This window comes from Neopelma chrysocephalum, unplaced genomic scaffold, assembly GCF_003984885.1.
Source record: "Neopelma chrysocephalum unplaced genomic scaffold, ASM398488v2 Primary Assembly neopelma1_365, whole genome shotgun sequence".
Lineage (NCBI taxonomy): Eukaryota > Metazoa > Chordata > Aves > Passeriformes > Pipridae > Neopelma > Neopelma chrysocephalum.
Window position 1 is genome coordinate 67890 of NW_020898029.1, and position 21465 is coordinate 89354.

General features: G+C 50.4%; 2 long non-coding RNA genes across 3 annotated transcripts; one reads left to right on the forward strand and one right to left on the reverse strand.

The window, feature by feature from the left end:
* Positions 1-1099: 1099 nt before the first annotated feature.
* Positions 1100-18623, forward strand: LOC113978880. 2 transcript variants are annotated; one of them, XR_003537676.1, is made up of 7 exons: positions 1100-1513; positions 3363-3423; positions 9583-9667; positions 10329-10448; positions 10703-10826; positions 15366-15432; positions 17385-18623. It is a non-coding gene; the product is annotated as an uncharacterized LOC113978880 (long non-coding RNA). The 2 variants fall into 2 exon arrangements; XR_003537675.1 differs by lacking the exon at positions 3363-3423.
* Positions 15789-21345, reverse strand: LOC113978879. Its single transcript, XR_003537674.1, has 3 exons — positions 21285-21345; positions 21072-21182; positions 15789-15986 (listed from the first exon to the last, which is right to left on the reverse strand). It is a non-coding gene; the product is annotated as an uncharacterized LOC113978879 (long non-coding RNA).
* Between the last annotated feature and the right edge of the window lie 120 nt (positions 21346-21465).

A 21465-nucleotide genomic window follows, 5' to 3' on the forward strand; every position in this document is an offset into this window, starting at 1 on the left:
ACAAAAAGAGTTGGAAACAGAGCACCTGGTTTTGTTCTAATTGTGCTGTAATTTGAATAGCAGCCAGTGCCACTTGAAAATAGGCTCCTTCAGGTCATCTGCTCTTACTCACAGGGCTTTGGAGCCTCATATTTTCCTGCAGAAGACCCATCCCAAATCAGACCTGAATGTGGGTCTCAAGTATTACCCACACCGAGCCTTTAACTCTGGACCATTTTGATTTCTGTCTAATTAATGCTGCAAACAATTATTACTTTTCCTTTGGTATCAGATGACAACATCTCATGCACAGGATATGTCAGGAGACAAAGCTTAACCCCAACTGATCATTTAGGATAATTTAGGGCAGTCTTGAAGAACTGATGTCTGCAGCCTCTGTGTTTGCCATCTAAGAGGCACAACACAAACCCATCCAAACTGAGGAGGGGGTTTGGGACTAAATTTGTTTTCCCTGGGGAGTGCTGTGCTCTCGAGCTGTCTGACCTCCTTGCTCTGGGAATGGGAGAGCTCCACACGGATTCCAGGTCCTCAGCTCAGGGCTGCCTGTCAGCTCGGTGCCTCCGGGAAGAAACGGAGGGTTGGGGTTTGTGCACGCTGCAAAACCAGGATGGAAAAGGCTGGGAATTTGGGGTGAAGCTCGGCTTGTCCACTGGACTGGGAAATCAGAGCCCGCCAGGCCGAGGGAAAGGAGCCCCAGCGGTGGAAAGAACGGGCCGGGGGGGTTTGATCCTGGGAAACGCGGAGCCACTGACCCCCAGGAAGCATCCCCTCCTCGCTCCGAGCGGAGCACGGGCCGAGCCGGGTGGGTTCTCCCGGAGGGCTTTCCCCCCTCCCAGCCCGTGGCCCTCCCGGACAGAGCTCCGAGCGCCCTTCCCGTGCGCTGCCCCGTTTCCAGGGGCTCGGTGCCCCCCGGACAGACCTGTTGCTGTCCCCCCTCGCTGCCGAGCCGCCGGCAGAGGCTCTCGGAGCGGAGCGCGGGCGGGTCCATGATGTAATGCTGCCGCAGCTGCCCCGACAGCCGCTCCCGTTGGCCGAGCCCGACAGTCCCCGCCCGGCCGCTCCTCCCGCCGCCCCCCCGGCGGCCCCATAAAAGCCCCGAGGCAGAGGCAGGGCAGCTTCCCCGGCCCCTCCGCCGCGCAGGTGACCCAGCGCCAGGTGAGCCCCGCGGGGGCACCTGTGGAGCCCGGCCCGCCTCTGCCGCCGGCTCCTCGGGCGCCGGGACCGCGGGGGATGCTCGGGGGATGCTCGGGGGATGCTCGGGGGACGGGTCCGGCCTCCCCCGGCCCTGGCTCTGGGGCCGAGGGGGTTCCTGGCCGTATCCCGGAGGGATCCCGGCAGGATGCCGCCATCAGCACCAGGGACAGCGCCCGGCGGCGCCTCCGGGGCAGGGCTGGACCGGGACATGACCCGGGCATCCCTGACCGGGCACCGGGCACCGGCACCCGCCCGGACCCTCCCCGGAGATCAACGGCAGGTCCCCGAGGCGACGCTGGACTGTTCCCGGGCCAGGGAGGTGAGTCCAGCCCCGGAGGGGTCCCTGCGGGAGAGGGAAGGCAGGAGAGCGGTAAAAAGGAGCGGCAGAGCTCGGCCCGCTGCCCGCGGGTGCCCGGTGCCGGGGCAGGGATGCCCGGGTCGTGTCCCGGTCCTTTTCCCGGGCAGGGACACACGGGGGTCGGGAGATCACCCCGAGCACTCGGGAGGCAGTTTTGGGGTCCGGCCAAGAGCCAAGGGCTGGCCGAGGTGGGACATTGGGATGGGTGGGATGGACTGGGACAGACGCAGACGCCTTTTCCAAACATCCCTGCCCAGGTGGGACACACTCACAGCCCGGGGGAGGGCAGGGAATAAAATCACTTGGAAAGCCAGGAATGATTGTACGAATCCAAATGTGACCTGCACCTGCTCGACATCAAAGCTTTGTGCTGGAAAACCCCAAAATCCTTGTTTTGAAAGTGTGGCTGACTGGTGGTTCGTGTGTAAAGTTGTTCTTAATATTCCCTAGTTTGTAGGAGAAACAGGATATTTCACCAAGGTGCTTTGGGGAGCCAATGCTTCAGTGAACAGATATTTGAAAATATTTTTCCTCCATAATTGGTGCTCTCTGAGTACTCAAAATTTGTCTTGATGTGGTGGTGCACTTTGGGTCTGTTGACAGATTGTGTTATATTAAAGTGCTCAATGGCTAAATCAGATTTTTTCCCCAAAATGCGCTTCTCAAAAAAAAAAAAAATTAAAAATCAAGCGGGATCAAATTAAACAAAGTGTTTTGTTTGCTTGGTTTGGGTGTTTTTTTGATTTTTTAAATTTTATTTTATTTTGCCAAAATTAAAATAACAAAGTATTCAACTCTGTCTCAAGCTGAAATAAAATATTTTTTCCTCTTTGGATTATTAAACCAAGGATCTAATATAGAAAATAGAAAAGCTAAAATGTTGAAGTGTTTGAGCACTTTGGAAATGGAGCATTTCACAGAGCTATTGTCAGCTGAAGGGATTTGCTGCATTTGTTTTATCTCCATTTTTGGAAGCTGAGGTTCACTAAACGAATCCCTGTTCACTGGAAATTCTCCCCCAGCCCTGCTAAACGTGTGTTTAAACACTTGGCTGAGCAGAGGCTCAACAAGGTGATTTAATCCAGGCTCAGCCTGGCCCCGGCTCCTGTCTTTACACCTGGATTTTTCCTGAGTAATGTTGGCCTCTGAGAGGAAATGGAAACAAGCTGTTCTCCATTTTAAGGAAACTCCTATTTGCTGTTTCAGAATTAAATATTTAGGGAAAAAAAAAAAGAAGAAAAACATTTGAAAAGAGAGTTATTTCCTTTAAGGGCTTGAATATCCACACGGCCTTCAAAGACATATTATAGACATTGAAAAAAACTATGGAGTGGAAACCCTTCCCTATGGAATTTGAGTGGAGAGATATCTTTGTTATCTCTCTGTAAATCTCTTTAACATCTCCCATCAGTTCTCTGTGCACAGTGACTCTGATCTGTCCTAAATCTGAGGGTCAGTCTGGGCAGTGCCTTGTCTCTTCCAGCACCAATATCAGGCATTTTTCCCTTTGAAGTTCAGCTGTAAAATAAGGGGGGGGGGAAATCACGTTTTTTGCTCCCAAACAGAAGAAGCCAGAAAATTATATTGCACCAAATACCTATTCCTGCTTTTATGAGTTTATTCCTCATTCTGGGAAATCTCCTAATCAAATTTCATATTTAATATAAAGAATAGGAGGGCAGATGATATCATATCCTCGAAGCTAACTAAATTTGGTGTTGTTCAGAGCATTGCTTAATCAAAGTTACATTTCCATTTGTTCAGGGCATATTTTGTCACTTCTTTATTTTTCACTGGCCCTTTTCTGTAGATGCCATAGGTGGAGTCAACCCTGTCCCTGACAGAGGTCTCTGAAGAACAGGGGATTCGGGGTAAGGTCTGATCTAAATTCAGTTTAATTCCTGACCCTTTAAGTACTCAGCAAAACGACTAAACTGGAAATCAGTCTGGCAGGCTGGTCCCACGTCACCTGTTGGAAGTTTTGCAGGAAATAAACACCCTGTAGATTTTTGTTAGTTCAAATCAAACAGAAATAACCCCAGGATCCTCCTCCCCTCCTCCTGCTCCCCGCAGACAGACAGTGTTCCAGCCTCCAGGCTCTGTGTGCCTTGCACAAATATTTGTCTGTGTGTCGCTGCCACTCTGCTGCAATCGTGGCATCTGGGAGTAGCTGGGAGACTGGGAGGTGCTTGGGAATCTCAGCAGGAAAAGGAGAGTGGATTTTGGAGGCCAGATCTGCGGCAGCTTTTGAGCTGGGATGGACACGGCGAGGTCGTTCTGCCTCAGGCAGAGACTTGTTCTGCCCCACACTCCTGCTTCAGGGGCTTGTTCAGGGCCAAAACAGGAGCTGAGGGACTCTGAGCCATGAATTTGGCTTCTCTGCTTGCCCAAATCCCAGAATGGTTTGGGTTGGAAGGACCTTAGAGCTCATCCCATTCCATCCCCTGTCAAGGGACACTTCCCACTATCCCAGGTTGCTCCAACCTGGCCTGGGACACTCCCAGGGATGGGGCAGCCACAGCTTCCCTGGGAATTCCATCCCAGTCCCTCCTCACCCTCACAGCCAAGAATTCCTTCCCAATATCCCATCTAAATTTCCCCTCTTTCAGTCTGAAGCCATTCCCCTTGTCCTGGACTCCAGGCCCCTGTAAATAGTCTCTCACTGTGGATCAATGGGAGTTGTCTCTGTTGAGTTACTGAATTCAACCCCCTCCAGGAAAGCAAAAGAAATAAACCTCCCATGGAGCCACCCTGAGGCCCAGAAAAGGACTCAAAGCAGAGAAGTGATGGAAAGCAGGTGATAAAATTGATGTAGGTGTTCCCCCAAGGGCTGTTGGGATCCGTGTGTGGCCTCAAAGTTTGTCATTATTGAACCCCTTGCTAAAATTGAGTGAGTTTAGAACAAACCAGTGTTGTGCTGGGGTTTGTAAAACAAGTCAGCACACACCTCACCTGAAAATGAGTAGGAGTGGGGTTCTAAATTAATTGGTAAATCCTATTAAAATGATCTGTCTTTAAATGCTGAGATGTCTTTCTAAACTGTGTCCTTACTAAAACAGGTACTGGGATATTAATGTAATAAAATCTCCTAAATTTCAGCCTGGAGACAAAACTAGAAAAGAAAAGAAAAAAAAAAAAAAAGCTCAGGAACAGCTAATACAATATTCAATATTGATCTTTGTGTTTGAGTATCCCAAGGCTTCCCAGGATATCTGGAGCCTTCAGCACTGGCTGAGATGAAGAGGAATTGCCCTCCCAGCAGCTCTGAAAGCTCCGGCTGCAGCTCAGGCTGGACATGCACTGCCCTGACTCCTGCACCCAGAAATATCCAGCCTGTGCCCCAAAACCAGCTCAGCCCTGTAGTTTGACCCTGCAACAGGAACAAACCCTTATTGCCACATTTTTGTTGGACTCAGCAGAGCCTTGAGCCATCCCAGAGCTCCTCACTGCCCGTGCAGGAATCGGGCCTTTCCCATCCTGCACTCGCCCCGACTCCAGGAGCCCTTGTTTACAGAGGCCAGATGACTCCTGTCAGTGACCATTGTGCCCCTCCTGGGGCATAACTGGGATAACCAGGATGGATTTTTTAGTTTCACCTCGTTTACAAACAGAGTTTCCAAACGGACACAGCTCCGGGGGGAGCAGCGGCCGAGGGTCAACACCAAGGTGTTGGCTCTGAGCTGGAAGGGAGGCTCTACCAAGGATTTTTCCATGGTTGCTGATGGATGAGGGGAGGAGTTGGATGTGATTCTGGCTCTGGGACTCAGGCTGAGGGGCTTAGGAAGTGCAAAGAATGGATATTTCCTGGCGCAGCCCGTGGCTCTGCAGGTGATGGTGCAGAAAGCCTGCAAAGCCTCCGTGTCCTACTCAAGGGGAGAACTTTGCCTTCTGATTTATTTTATTTTAGAGACCTACTCAGAAACTCTGATAAACCAAACCTACAGTAACTTACACAACAGCAGGAAAACACAAATGCACTTGCACAAACTCCAGCACTGAACTTGCTCAGGAATCAAATGCCACCTAAAGTCAGGCACTGAGGATTAAAGGATGTTTCCATAATGTTATGCAAAGATCTTCTCTTTATCCTGTGTTACTTAAGGCTGTGCAGTCTTCCCAAACCATGTTCAGAAACAGAGCCTCCTCCCCTGTGATTTTCCCAAAGCATTTAGAGTTTTCAGGTGCCCAGCACGACATAGTCCAATTAATCCTGATTTTCAGGGCCCTCTAAGCACCTGCCTCTCACGATCAGTCCCTTTCAAAGTGTCTCAAACACAAATATAAGGCATCCAAAATTGCTGACTTCTTCTGAAAATCCAGAACCATGATGAACAGTCCCCCTACAAGATTCCAGCCAGCCCAGGTGAAAATTGCATGGATTCAAGCCCTCCAAAATGAGGAGGAATAGTCAGTCCCTGCTCCCGTAGGATGACAACGCACCCAGCCATTAGAGCAGAGTTTCTCTCAAAAAGGAGGAGACAATTGCACCATTCCCAGCAAGAACAAGTGCAAATCTTTCCAGTTCAGCTCACAAAATTATTGATGTTGTGGTCTGTAATTCTGGCTGATCAAATATTCCATCGTTCTGTGTTCCAGTCAAACGTTCGTGGAGGAACCAATGCCATGAAGTGATGGAAAACTTTCCCAAGTTCCTCCCCTCAGACAAGGTGTCCCTGTCTGCAGAAAAGGGTTCAGTGCTTTGCAGGCTCAGACCTTGCATGGATTTAGCAGGAGCAATGGGAATTTCCCTGGAGCAAGGAGAGCAAAGGCCAGTTCAGACAAGTCTTCTCCGAACTGAAAGAGCCTCACAGCCCGGAATGTTTAATGAGCTTGTTAGTTGTAGCTCAAATGTGTTGTTTGGATTTGCTCAGAGGTAATTTATAACCTGAAAGCTGAGGGGACAGAGGGGACAGGAGGACAGTTTCCCCTGCTGCCATGGCCAGGGGCACTGCTGGATGCAGATCCCAGCAGGAGCAGGGAGCAGGAGCAGAGCTGTGCCCTCGCAGCTCTGGGAATCGCCCGGCTCTGGATGTTCCCAGCTCAGCCTGGTGACAGGAACAAAGACACACCTGGGAGAGGACAGGACTTCTCCTGCTCTGGCTCTGGGAAAAGGGGAGCTGGGAAAAGCCCTGGTTTGAGCAGCTCCTCCTCAGGGAACGGCCCTGCCCGAGGCACAGCGAGAACCGAGAAACAAACCAACAAAAGGCAACAGTCTGGCTCATTTTTGCAACCCTAATCTTAAACCTAAACCCACTCCTAAGTCAGGCACCTCAGACCCCTTGTCTGGAAAGATGGACATTGTGTTCCCCTTTTCCAGGGTACCAGAAAACCAAATCCAGTGGTATCTGTAAAGCTCTGAAGATCTGAGAGCAAATGGAACCAGAGAACAGAAAAAGGTGATTATCCTGTCAGGTTTGGCCTGGGAGGAAGATTATCCATCTATCTTGCCAGACCTATTTATCATCTTATTTTCTCCTGGCTTAGCTTTTATCACCTTTCTAATCCTCCCCATCTAATTCAGACAACATTTTATTTTAGCACTTCTCAGTACACGCTGACAAAGGTGTGTTTGGAGCTCTGGGCAGGTTTTTTGTGACCCCATTGAGGGGCTGCAAAGGTGGGTGGAACAATAGTTGCCAGCTAATGAGTTCACAACTTGGAAAAATAAATTAGCTGATTTTTTTTTTTCCAAGAAGAGAGGCATGTTTTTCTGTTGGTCTGTCAATGAGGGAATGGATTTGGAAGAACTCCTTTTATTCCTGACTTTCGACAGAATGCAGTTGTTCTGTGTAACATACACTGATCTAAATGTATATGTATTTATCTATATATTTATATATGTTGTACTCTCTGTGATGTGTGTGTTTGACACACACAAAATGTGGATTTAAGTGGATGTGATGTCTGAAATAGGTTTCTGGGATGGGAAGTGCTGGGATGCACCACTTGAGTCAAGCAGGACTCGAAGGTGATGATATTTTTCAGGCACTGCTCATGATTTGGCCGAACCAAACGATGAAGTTCCAGGGCTTCCAGTCCCTCACAGGGTTCAACAACCAAATCCCAACCAGCCCCCTGCATTTTCCCTTTTCACCCATAACCAAATGGCATTTCCTCCCCCCTTTTGCTGGTGAATAAATCAGGGGCTAAACTTTCTCATCTCCGGAGCCGTTTCCTGGAATAGCTGCACGCGGAGCGCTCGGTGAGGGACAGCCAGGAGGCTGGGAGAGATGATTACCTTCAGGCAGCCTCCGTGGAACATCCCAGGGTTCCTACAGGCACAGCCTAATGCAGGGCTTAGGATGCTGAACAGACTCCCATTACAGGGCCGGCCAGCTCGGCTCCTCCACACGGAGAGAGCTCCTTGTTAACATGCACGCCAGTGGCTCCGGAGCACAGCGGCGCAGTCGGGGCTCATTAAGGGCAAAATCATTCCAAGGGACATTGTTTCAGAGAGGAAAGAATTGAATTTCTCTCTGGGTTGGGGGTGAGTCGAGCAGAGCCTGGAGGTTTGGCTCAGGGTTGTGCCGGGAGCTGTCGTACGTGGACGGAGCTGTGGTGGGGTCACCTCGAGATGCACCCGCAGCACCCATGAGGGGCATTGTAAAAGACATCCCTGGGAAAGGGGTGGATTTAAAGCCTCTGGGAATGGCAGCTGAGGGGGGAATTGCTCAGGTTCCTGCCACTGCTGAGGGAGGGTCCCTGCCCACGCCAGTGGTGGCAGAGCAGCCGGGCTGGTTCTGCTCACACTCCTCCAGAGCTGCAAAGCTTTTGAGACCACAAAGGGCTGCTGTGACAAGAAGATCTCAGTCCACTCAAATCAGCAGGTGCTAAAAACCCCAAAGAATTATCATTAATTGATACAAATGAGTTGCTGCACAGCTCAAGTGTCAACTTTCTCTTATTGTTTACCAGGCACTGGAACACACAAGATGTCTAATTAGTAACACACTGCAAAAAAACATCTTATTAGCGGGTCCAAGAGGGGAAGGACTAAAAAGCAACAAGGATGAAGCTATCAGGCATCACAGTTTGATTTCTTGTCCTGCATGAAGTGTTCTGGTAGCTCTCATCTCCCACATGTGCCACCACTCCTCAGGAATAACTCTGATGCCTGTTCATTCAAAGCTCGGCTCTATTTTAAAAATCTACTCTCTCTGAAAGGGCTGTCTTTAAAAAAACCAAAAAATTGTACAGGAAAAGGGACAAAATTGCTCCTCAACAAAGGGGCCTATCAACAGCCTGTCAATAATGTGCCAAAGGCCAGAACCTGCCTTTCAAAGAGGCTCTGAAGCCTCAACGTGTACTTTGAGAGCAATTAAGGGATGTGAGCAACATGATTATTATCTCATGGGTGACATTTTCATCGGCTCTTTGGGAAAAGGGAGAGATGGGCTTGAGATGGCTGTGATCAATGTTCACCCCAGGCCCACAGAAAGGGCAGGAGAACATGTGGTAGATGGGCCTGGAAAGCAAAATGCACAAGGGAGGGAAGGGGGAAGGAAGAGGTGATGGAGACAGAAGGATTTTAAATCTTGGAAGCTGAAAGAATGAGTTACATGAGGAGGAGATGGAGAGGACCTGAGAAATGAGAATGGGAATGTCAGGAGGGCTGGGGAGGGCAGGAGTAGGAGAGGAAGGGACTGGGATAAGTACAGGAAGAAGAGGGGAAGGATTCAGAGAGAGGAGAAAGCCCAGAGAAAGAGTTCCAAACACAGGGAGAAGTCCTTTGTGGGCACATCACTGTGCCTCTTCCTTTTCCCATCCCAATCCCTGTGCCATCCAGCTCCTCATTTTTGGGGTCACAGCTGCACCCAGAGCCCAAGGAAGGAGGGACAGAACACGAGCAGAGATGAAGGATGTCTTAGGGCTGACGTGCCTTTAGGGTCACTCTGCTCCTTCCCCAGCATCTTGTATATTCATTAGGGTTGGAAAAGATCTCTAAGCTCATTGAGTCCAAGCATGAACCATTCCATCAGTGTTGTCCATCCATCCTTTCTTCCTTTATCCCTTCTGTCTTTGTGCTGCAGGTGCCAAAAAAGCCCCGGGGCAGACAGAGCGCGAGCGGTGCCGGAGGGACACGAGCGGCACTCGGGAGCAGAGACAGGGCTGCAGGTGAGACCCTCAACCACTTTTTGGGGCTCAACACTTGGGATAATGCCTGAGGGATGAGAGGAGCCTGGACACTAACCCAGGAATAGCAGCTGGCTCAGTGCAGGGATGCAGAGGAGCTCAGCCCTGACTATCCCAGGGCCCACACTGTGCTGCCCTTGGCTCTGCAGGAGCCAGACAGATGTTGCACGTGCCCAGCTGTTCTGGGGCTGGGCAAAATGCAAAACACATCTGCAAAAATGCAGATTTGCCAACAGCGTTTGCCCAATTTGCTGAATTGCTTGTTGAGGGGAAACAAACTTAATTTTGGCAGGAGAAAACGCCGCTTAATTTGCTATAAAACAGAACTCCTTCCTGCGTTTCGTTTCGTGGAAAAATTAGAAATGTTAATGTCGAGCAAAAGAAATGATTTTTTAAAAATATTTGGAGATTTTTCCCTGTCCCAAAAGATCCTGTTATATTCCCAGCTCCTCTCTGCATGTATCTAAATTTCTGTGTGCATCTCCACGAGTGCACACTCACATCCCGGGCAAACAATTCCAAGCAGCTCCAACAGATATCAGCTGCTCTGCATTCTCCAGGATTAGCCTTTTGAAGAGGATCTTCATAATAAAAATTATGCTATGTTACCAGTTAAACACTGGGAATAATTCCTCCATCACAGGCAAGCTGTGCTGAAGCCAGGAGTGGACTGACAGAGCAATCCCCAGGGCCCCAGCAGGATGCATTAACAGCGTGTCTCTCTGCTGAGCCGTGATGGGAAGAGCACAAAGCAAAAAAGAAGGTATAGTGGTTAAAAACAACTTGTATTTTCAGAGCCCAGTCTCCCACAGAAATCTTGGGAGATGCTGAGCTCTCCACTTCTTGATTTGCAAGCAGAAATAAGGGTTTAGGAGCCCAGCCGAGACCCCTGGGTTTTAAATTTCCTACAATATTTTTCTCCAGCCCCATTTGCTGTCCTGCTAATTAATCCAGCTAATGGCTGGGTGTTTTTTTTGTAACTTCAGCAGCAGTTTCTCTTTTTGTTAACACGAGCAGAGAGAACACGAAGAGCAGATCTCTCTAAGGATCCAGGCTGACAGCAATATTGCCATCTGACTGAAGAGAACTCAGACACACACAATCCTCGGGAAAATTCATCTCCACCCTCCCGCAGACCCCGGTGAGAGCCCTTGAAGTGGTAATTAAAGTCTATTGAGTGGCAACTGCACCTGTTTAGAGAGGAGAGTGCGGGTAAGAGGTGCACAAAGGGAGATGAGCAGCACGGGGAGAGGAGCTGCTGGAGGTGGGGAGGAAGGGAGGTGGAAAGAAGGGATGGAAAAAAAAAAGTGTTTGTTGGTTTGTTGAAGTCAATCCAAGCCGATGTGCATTTCCATCCTGCCCTTGATTTGCTCCCTGTGCCCCCTCAGCTCTCACCAGGCTCCCTCCCCTTTCTCACACCCGCTGATGGAAACTCCGGGGGGTTTTCCCTGCCAGCCCCAGCTCTCGTGGTGTAAATCAGCAGAGTTCCACCAAAGTCCTTGAGGACTCAGAGCAGCCCCAGCTCATTCACACCAGTGGCTGCAGACCCATCCCAGGGATGCTCATTAGCAGCCCCCCAGCTCCTGGCACAGGGATGTGCCAGCGCTTGTCCCTCTGCCCTGGGAGAGAGCACAGCCCTCTGTGACAGCCTCAGCCCCCACTGCAAACCCTACAGCAGCCAGGGCAGGGAATCAGAGCTGTTTCTGGATTTCTGGAGGTGGAAGGGGCTGGAGTGGGGCAATGCCACGTTCCACACCTGCTGGGATTCCTATATCTGTGGCTCCCAAATGTTCTGAGCCAGTGTCACCTCAGACAGCCCCAAGGTCTGCAGGTGAAGCCAAGCAAAATGGATTTATTCATAAATTTTTGTTTGTGGATTTTTACAAAGGCCTGGAGGGACAGGACAAGGGGGAATGGCTTCCCACTGCCAGAGGGCAGGGTTAGGTGGGATACTGGGAAGGAATTCTTGGCTGTGAGGGTGGGGAGGCCCTGGCACAGGTTGCCCAGAGAAGCTGTGGCTGCCCCATCCCTGGAAGTGTCCAAGGCCAGGTTGGAGTAACCTGGGCTAGTGGAAGGTGTCCCTGCCCATGGCAGGGGGTGGCACTGGATGATCTCTAAGTTGTCTCCCAACCCAACCCATTCTGGGATCCCATGATAAGCAGCACTGGTAGCTGTGGATTTTTCCATACTCTTGCAGACCCCCACTGACCCAAGGACCACCCTCACTGCTGTGGCCAGTGAACTGACACTTTGCAGGCAAAGTGTGGCCAAATTCTGTGGTACCACAGGGACAGAGCCCTTCTGGCATCTTCAACCCACCAGTGCTGACTGGGGCCACCAGATCATCACCCTTTGGTTTGCTAACGGCACAACCCAGCAGGTGAAGCAGGAATACAGAGTGGAATCTGGACTGCCCTGGAATCAGGGAGCCAGAGACCAGCAGTGCAGAGTGATCTAGGTGCAGTGTCCAGGGAAATGGTTATCCTGAGACCCATGGATTGATCACAGAATTCCTGGCTCCTGCCACAATCTCAGTGTGATCTTGGATGGCAGCAAACAGGGCCCTGTGCTGTTTGTCCTACAGATGAGGCTATAAAATCTTAATCAAAGACCCCTCCATAGGGTTTTTTTGGTAGAACAATCACCCCTCACACTTTACATGTGCACTACAGACACCCACTCATTTAACCCCTTTATCCACCCCCCAAATCCCTTGGTTTTGGTGGCACCAGAACAGTAATAAAAGAATTGTCCTTGTCACTGCAATTCCATGTGTCCCCCAGCAGCCAGCTGGGCTAAACCAGGATTCCTGGGGTGGGAGCAGGGGAGGAATGAGGTTCATCCCAAGAGCACCCCGAGGCTGAGCTGAGCAAACGAGTCAGGCAGAAGAATTTGACTGGTGTTGGCAAATTTTTCTCTCTCACTGGATTCGGCAGCAGCCGGTCCCCTGTGAGTCCCTGACCTTCACACTCCACAGGCTGCCTGGGATGGCTGACAGAAACCACAGGAGCTTTCTGCCTGTTCCTGATTGTCAGGGCACACAACAATTCAGGTGTGAATGTTGTTGCATCTGCTCTGGACAAATCCTGTCAGCAGCACCTCTGGAGCGTGCGCTTCCCAAGGCTGTGCCAGGACATGCCTCAGTGTGAACGGAGATGGAGAGGGGCACACACACTCAGAGAATCCCAGAATCCCAGGATGGTTTGGCTTGGAAAGGACCTTAAAGCTCCTTTCATTCCACCCCCCCTGCCATGGGCAGGGACACCTCCCACTAGACCAGGTTGCTCCAAGCCCCGTCCAGCCTGGCCTTGAAAAAGCCAATTCCTTTGGCTGTTCCAGGTGGGATTTACAATTAGTTGGGTGTCTGATCCAACCATTTGGCTACAATTTATGAAGACTGGCAAACACCCCTGGACAACAGGTCACCCTGCCAGTCCTGCCTTAGGATGAGAGGAATATTTGTGCTGACTGCAGAGGGAGCCTGCATGACTCACTTGACACTAAAAGCCCAACTGCCAAAGAATCATCCCTAAAATACCCTCCTTGCCTCCTAAATCCTAATCTTGTGCATTAGCCAACTCATTGGGCAGGTGGGTACCATGTGATATCTTGCCTCATTTCTACCTTTTTACTCCCAAGCACTCCTCTCTCATTTTTCCCTCTCAGCCCTCCCGTCCCTCTGCCTTTCCCTCTCTCCACCTTCCCTCTGATTGCCGAGCAGCTTTTTGACTTTTCCATCAATAAGTCTAAAGAGCATTTGAAGCGCTCTGAAGCCCCTTTTCCTCCTCCCTCCCAGTTCCAAGTCAGGCGAGCTCATCGATCAGAGGAGCTCAGGAAATATCTGGTGTTTTGTTGTCAGGCTGATAATAACATTGCAGTTGTGAATGGGCTGCTGCAGGCCTGATCATGGACACCTGCAGGGTTTGTTTAATTGCATTTAATGACAAATCCTATACAGAGGAGCATTGCCAGAGAGATTTATTATCCACCAAAGAGGCAAAGCACAACAGCTCAAAATATAATTTGCACTGAGCCTTTTTCCCCCTGCCTCTCTTTAAAGCAGTGTAATAAATGGCAAATCGGGTAAAGTGGGCACCACGGGTCTGGGGAGGAGGTGGGGGCAGAGGACAGAGATTGAAACCAAAGGAAATAACAGCAATAAGGCCACATTGTTCTCTCTGCCATCCCTGTGGTCTGGTCTGGAGGAAACACTGTTTGTTTAATTTACAGCCTGGAAGTGCAGCTGGGGATCTCTCCGTGATGAGCCTGTTCTGGCACAGCTGGGGGCCAAAAGTCCAGTCCCTGCTCCTTCCAACCAGGCTTTTTCCCTCTGTTCTGCAGCTAAGTTTAGCTCCCATCCATACAAACAATTACCAAGGAACTCCAGCAGCCTCCCAGCTGCCACTGGGACGAGGAGCCGGGAGCTTCCACATCCCTGAAATCTCTGGGACAAACCAGAGGTGTCCTGAAAAATATCACACTGAGAAATATGGCCCCATGGAGACAGAGCCCACGAGCTGGAGTCTAGACAAAAGTCTTGCACGACTCTGAGCCTGGAATTTATGTTCCCTACTAAACACCCTGCTCTTAAAAGGCAATGGCTGGGTGTAAAACCAGCAGAAGGGCTCAGGCCTCGCTCATACTTCTTTTGTCTTGATTTTTATGTGATTTTCTAGCAATGATTTGTGGTAAATCCCTTCCTGGAGCTGGTGTGTCACTGTGTTACTCCAGAACGAGGACTGAAAAGTGTCCTTGTCACCTGAAATTACAGTCCAGGTTAGCACTTCCCAAACTGTCTCCTCTCTCTCCAGTTCATCCATCTGTACAATTCCTCCTCTCTTTTAATTAGCCTGGGCAGAAGATTGAATTGTCCTGACTTTTTATTTCTAAATTGTCTCGCTCCCCAAATGTTTTCGTTAGAGACCTCTCTGTGGGAGGGCAGAGAGGAAAATGTGTGATTTAAGTGAAATTCTTCAGTTTAGGACATCCAAGGCCAGGCAGGTGTCAGAGTGACCTTATATTCAGTGTGAAGCTCACTTGATATTCAGATTAGGGTCATGGAATATCCTGAGTTGGAAGGGACCCACAAGGATCATCCAAGTCCAACTCCTGGTTAAATTTTTCCCTTTCAGTGGTGCACCCCAGGAAGTTTGGGGGTGATGGGGATCCTGTACAAGAACTCCCCCCCTCTGCAGTGCTGCTCTGTGGCTCAGTGCAGGCAGCAGTTGGCACTGTCCTTACACAAACACGGTGTTGGGTAACACCTGGACCCAGTTTTATCTGATTTCCTGGACAATGGTGGTATCACTAATGCTCCCTGTTAAATAAGACCACCTGGACATCTCCTGGTATCAGCTCCTGCTATCACAAACACTCTTGCTACCTAGGCCAGCACAAAGGACTCTTATCTCCAGAGCAGCACAAATCCCCTGACCGAAACAACCCATCTGGAGTTTGATTAAAGTGTCCATAGAAAGCACATATGTTAAAAAAAAAAAGGGAGGGAGGAAGGGAGGGATGGGGCTGCTCTCTGTGAGCTCACACAGGGCACAACCCCTGTCAGCAGCAGCAAACCCTCTCCTGTTGCTCCACACTCTTTCTCCTCCCATGAAAGGAGCAGCAGCTCCTGAGGGATAGTTTTTGTTTCTTTCCCTTTTTTTTTCGTGCCACCTGCTCACAGAAGTACATCTGACAGGCTTGGTGAAGATGGGAAGGATGCTGTTCCCTGCCTGGGTTCAGTGGCTGAGGTAAGTAAGCCTCACTCAGACAGGGAATAAAGTCCGATCCTTTCCATGGATGTGAGCCAGCATTGTCCTTTCACACCTTATCCGGGCCATATGTGAGGTATTAACAGAGAAAAGCTGGGGAGTGGAAGCAAAGCTGGACCTGGGGTGAACTAAAGATTGCTCATCAACAAATCCAGGGAAAGGAAACAGCAAAAGGGGTTTGTTTTTCTTGCTTAAATCAGCCTCTCAGTGGGATTCCAGGAAACTCAGCACTATCATTATCTTTTCCTTTGCTGAGTCCTTTTCTCCAGCGTTCCCCTGTATACATTGCATTTGCTTATTTTAGTCACCTGAAATATAACCAGGAGACAGACAGGTTGACAGAGCACTCCTGGAGAAGTTTTATCACAGGGTAAGGAAAGAGGAGCCCCTGCTGAGCCCTGATGTCCCCGTAGAGCCTCTGGGAGTGAGAAAATGGAGCAGAAACTCACGGGAACAGCCACAAATTGGAGAGATGATTGCAGGGAGGACTGACACGGTCTCATGAGGAACTCTGCAAAGAGCAGCATCCATCCCTGAAAGGAGAGGCAAGAACAAGAATTAAAGGCTGATAAAACTGAGGAAGGAAAGCAGAAGACGTGCGGGAGGACATCCCCGAGGAGGGAGCGCTGCTCTCCTGGCCTGGCTCTGTGTGGAAGACTAGTGATTTTGTTGTTCTGTTTATAAAGGTGACAACAAATCATAGCCTGCCATACAGCCCAGGCTGCCACGGCCCAGAGACCCCAGGAGCCCTGGACCTGAGAGCTGGCTGTGCCTGGAAGTGCTTTGGAGGTCATGATGTGCCTTGTTCTGCTCCTCATCCCATCCCCTTAAAGTCAAGCAAGTCTGGGATCTGAGAGAAGCAAAGGGAGATCCATCTGAGAAGAACCAAGCTCATCCTGGGGCTCATCCTGCAGCCCCCCAAACCTGGCACTCCCCTGCCTCCCTTCAACACAGTTTCACTGGAAATCAGCTGTCAGGAAGGGAAGTGTCTCCCTGAAAGCCCCCCCAACACACCAGTGCAGGGTCAGGGCCCTGCCGGGCACTGCTGGGACCTCGATGCCTGGCAGGGGTTGTTTGGAGAGTGGAGCCCTTTGCTTCCAGCAGGGCTTCAAAATATAAAAAGAACAGATTTTCAACACCACTCAGAGCCTCTATTCTCAAAGGTATTCAGGTGTGAAAATGAAACTCCTGAATCCTGCCGAGGCCAGTGGTGAAAGTACTGAAATGTCTTTAATAATTTGGGTTGTTGGTGCTGTTGAGCACTTTCTTTTTCTTTTTTTAACCAACCCAGGATATGCCCAGCACTGCCCACATCACTGGTACAATGGAATATGTGATTTAGGAATCCCAGAATCCCAGAATGATTTGGGCTGGGAGAGACCTTAAAGGTGATCCAGTGCCACCCCCTGCCATGGGCAGGGACACCTTCCACCAGCCCAGGCTGCTCCAGCCTGGCCTTGGACACTTCCAGGGATGGGGCAGCCACAAATCTGTTGCCAAAAGAATTTTAAACCAGTACAAATCCCTGTCCTTTGATGGTGCCTGAAAGAAAAGATCCACATTTCATAAGCCAGAAGGACTCACTCTCCCCCTCCCTTTTACTCCCCCCCTGACAGATTAAATCCACACAAAATTCCAAGGGCAGCAGTGCAGCCATTAATGCTGGAATGGCTGGGCTGGTGTCTGATGTAAATGAAACTCCCCTGATTTAGTGTTCCCCAACAAGCCTCTCTGGCGTGTTCATCCTCTGCAGTCTGATCAAAATCCTCCCTTCCAGGTACCCGTGGCCTCGTGCCCCACATAACCACAGCAAATAATGTCATCACAGCCCTAATGGGGAAGGCAGTTATAGGACAAAAGCCCCTGCAGCAAGTTGGGGATTGGGTCATCGTTCCTCTTAATGTCATGGTGCCATTTCTCCCTATTTTTAGAATTGTTGCCTTTGTACAGCAAATTGCTCAACTATAGAGAAAATCTCATCTTCATTGGCTCTCGTAGCAAGGAACCATCTTCCCTCAGCTTCTGGAAATCACACAAACCCCCTAAAAGCTGAAGAGATGGATAAAACCTGGGTACACAGCTGCCTGCAAACCTCAGATTAAATTGAGAAAAACCCAAGGAGCTGCTGCAGCCACAGACTGAGCACAAAGACCTCGGAGGAAATTCTGCAGGTGTCTAAATTACCCACTCACCCTTTCAGGAGTAACTCAGGGATTCAATAAATCGGCCTGGCCTCTGTTCCTAAATTATTTCAATGCTTTTTGGAACTCTTAGCACAGTTCTAAACTCCCCCACATTTTGAGGGAACCGATGGGGAAACAATGGATTAGGAATTCTCATGTAAGAATGTTCCCAGTCACACATCCCAGCCCTTTATTGTTATCCATGTTGCATTTTGTGGTGTCCCAGACTCCTCAGCACGGATTGAAGCTCTTTGGCTTCAGTTGCCCTCGAAGAAGAGAAAACACAAGCTGTAAATTCTGAGTTTGCAGCCTAAATAAGCCAGACAGAGCAAGAACAGTTATTATTGCCATGTTATTGGCAGGGAATTGAGACACAGGAAGATTAAGTGACTGGCCCAAGGTCACCAAAGGAGCCTCTAGCAAAGGTGAGGGCTCAGCCTGGATTTCAGAAGTCTCTGCCCAGTACTTCAGCCATCCATTCACTTGCTTTTTAAGTACCCTGTCATTATTTCCATGAGGAAAATTATGCTACTCCTGGAGAAGCCAGCACCGTGTAATTCAGCTTGTCTGAAAGGGAATATGAAATGGCAGCTTCAAAAAAAATTAACCCTCCTGCCACACAGTCTGGCAGCCCTGTCAAAACGGCTCATTTTTTACCTGCTCTTCCTCCCCTGGGTATTTAACTCCCCTCTCTATTCCCAGAACTCTCGATTGGGGCTCTGTGTGTGTCACCCCACAAACCCTTCGGGGTCCCTGGGGCCCTTGTGGGGGCCATGGGTTGTACAGGAGGGATGTGGTGGCTTTGAGACACTCTCAGATGGGTGTTACTGATTCTTTATTCCCAGTTGTTGTGCCAGTGGAAGTGGGAGCTGCACCACTGCTGCTGATCTGGTTCAGCAGACACCCTCCAGCTTTGGGACACAGGCTGGGAGAGCTGGGGGGGTTCACCTGGAGAAGGGAAGGCTCCAGGGAGACCTGAGAGCCCCTTCCAGGGCCTAAAGGGGCTCCAGGAGAGCGGGAGAGGGACCTGGGACAAGGGCTGGAGGGACAGGACACAGGGAATGGCTTCAAACTGAAAGAGGGGAAATTTAGGTGGGATACTGGGAAGGAATTCTTGGCTGGGAGGGTGGGGAGGCCCTGGCACAGGTTGCCCAGAGAAGCTGTGGTTGCCCCATCCCTGGAAGTGTCCAAGGCCAGGTTGGAGCACCCTGGGCTAGTGGAAGGTCTCCCTGCCCATGGCAGGGGGTGGAACTGGGTGGGCTTTAAGGCCCTTTCCAACCCAATCCATTCTGTGATTCCATGGTTCTGACCCTGTGTGATGCCTCCATCCCCCTGGTGCCTGGTTTGAGACACTTTTGGTGGTGACCTCACCAAGAGAAGCCAAACGATGCAGGAGATCCAAGGTGACAAAGTGACTCTGGTTTCTGCCACAGTCAAAATCCTGCCCCAGACCTTTGAGGGTGATGCAGGTACAGCCCCTCCACCCCCACCTCCAGCTCTCTTAGACTCTCCAAACAGAATTATCCAGGTACACCAGGGCTGGGACCAAGGTCCTGAGGCTCCAGTACATTCCATATTCACAGATCCTCAGGGAGAGGCTGTCGTGACCCTTCTCCTCATGCTCTTTACTCCCTCATTACTAAGCAATTTATTGATGGAAAAAAACATTTCCATCAGCTGCACTTTAAGCCACTCTGAGCCCACCCCAGAACGAGGGGCAGGTTCTGAGGTGGATTTGGGACCTAAAAAGCCTTCGTGGTGTTCAGGTGAATCCCTAATGGATTCTGTGGAGGGGAAATTAATAGGAAGCTTTGGTTAATAGATACTTCAGATAAAAGAGCGAGTGCATCTGGTCACCATGGCAACACGAGGAGCCAGCAGGGAGAGGAAATGTCACCGTGTCTGTGCCTTGACCTGCAGCACAAACAGCCTCAAAGCTGGGGGGGTTTGCACATGGATGTTCCCAGTGGGGACAGAGGGACAGCTTGGATATTCACACCCAGGGAGCTGCTGCACACAGACACACACCAAAGGTTCTCAGGGCGGTGTAAAATGAACTCAGTGTGCCCAAACCACTGTTTAGGTGTGAAAACACAATGAATTTGTGCCCAGAGTTGTGGATTCGGACCCCAGAGGGACAGGGAACGATCCCAGGTATTCCAGCACACAGAGGAGTGGCTGAGGGAGCTCCTGGAGAAAAGGAGGCTCAGGGGGGACCTTCTCCCTCTCTACAACTCCCTGACAGGAGGGAGTCAGGAGGGGTCAGGCTCTGCTCCCAGGGAATAAGGGAGAGGATGAGAGGAAACGGCCTCAAGTTGTGCCAGGGGAGGTTTAGGTTGGATATTAGGGAAAATTTCTTCACTGAAAGGGTTGTTAAGCTCTGGAAGGGGCTGCCCAGGGCAGTGGTGGAGTCCCCATTTCTGGAGGGATTTGAAAGCCATGTGGATGTGGCACTTGGGGACACGGGTTAGTGGTGGCCTTGGCAGTGCTGGGGAATGGTTGGACTCGATCCTGGAGGGCTTTTCCATTCCTCCTGTCCCGATGTGCAGGAAGCTGCCCTTGCACAGCACGGACACACTGGAGCTGCCCAAGAGACCTTTGGCTCCTTTTCTTCTCAAACACAAAGTCCCTGAGCCACAGAACCATGGAATGGTTTGGTTTGGAAAGGACCTTAAAGCTCATCCAGTCCCACCCTGTGCCAAGGGCAGGGACACCTTCCACTAGCCCAGGTTGCTCCAACCAGGCCTTGGACACTTCCAGGGATGGGGCAGCCACAGCTTCTCTGGGCAACCTGTGCCAGGGCCTCCCCACCCTCCCAGGGAAGAATCCCTGAGCACACTCGGACCTCCTGTGGGAATTCTGCCACGGACACTCCGGGCCTGGCTCCCGGGAGCACCTGCTGCTCCCCAGTGACTTTTTAGCAGCTGCTGAAGTGAAAACTGGGCTCGCAGTGCCTGTTATGCAGAAGCAGTTTCTTAGCAACAAAAGTGATATTCAGTGTGAAGGCAACAGGCATTAGCGGGATAATCCACAGTAATTCCAGACAAGACCTAAAATGGGTGGATGGACTGAATAATAATCATGACAGACAGAATAATAATAATGGAAATAATGAGACTAATCTTATTTTCCCGGAAAGGAGAAAAACAGCTATAAATAAAATACAGCGGGAGAAACCCCACGCCAATTCCCTGTATAAAGATTAGAGACACTTAAACTCAACTTATGCCCTAAAAATAGGCTCTGGTGAGTAAAGCTTTGCTCATCTAAGCTGGGCTATTTATTGCTCGAGTGTTTTCCCTCACTCCAGGCAGGTATTGTCACTCAGGGATGGAGGGAACTGGACATAACGTCCTGCGGAGGGGATTTGAGGGAACAAATCTGTGTTCGCTGTTGGAGACGAGGCTTTGCCACCTCCAAAACAGAAAGCTGCACCTTAAAACGCTCCATCAGTCCTGTCGCAGCAACGGGGTCGCTGATGATCCCTGAGGGTCCGTTCCCGTTCCAGCTCAGGATATTCTGATCCCGCAGAACACAAATGGTTCGCTGCAATTAAACCACGTTAGATTAAAGCCGTGTAAGCCGCTGTGTCTTGAAGTTCAACTACATCAAGGAATTTAATGTAAATAAAACCGGCATTAAATGTACGCACGCTGTGAATTATAAAGACATTTGTACGGCACCCGCTCCTCACGGATCGGCCCGCGCGGGGCACCCTGGGAAATGTAGTCCGGACTCCGGCGCGACCCGCTTGGCGGCGCTGGCTGATGGGGCAGTGAAACTACAATTCCCAGCATGCCCCGCGCGAGGCGGGTTGTGCGTCCTGCCC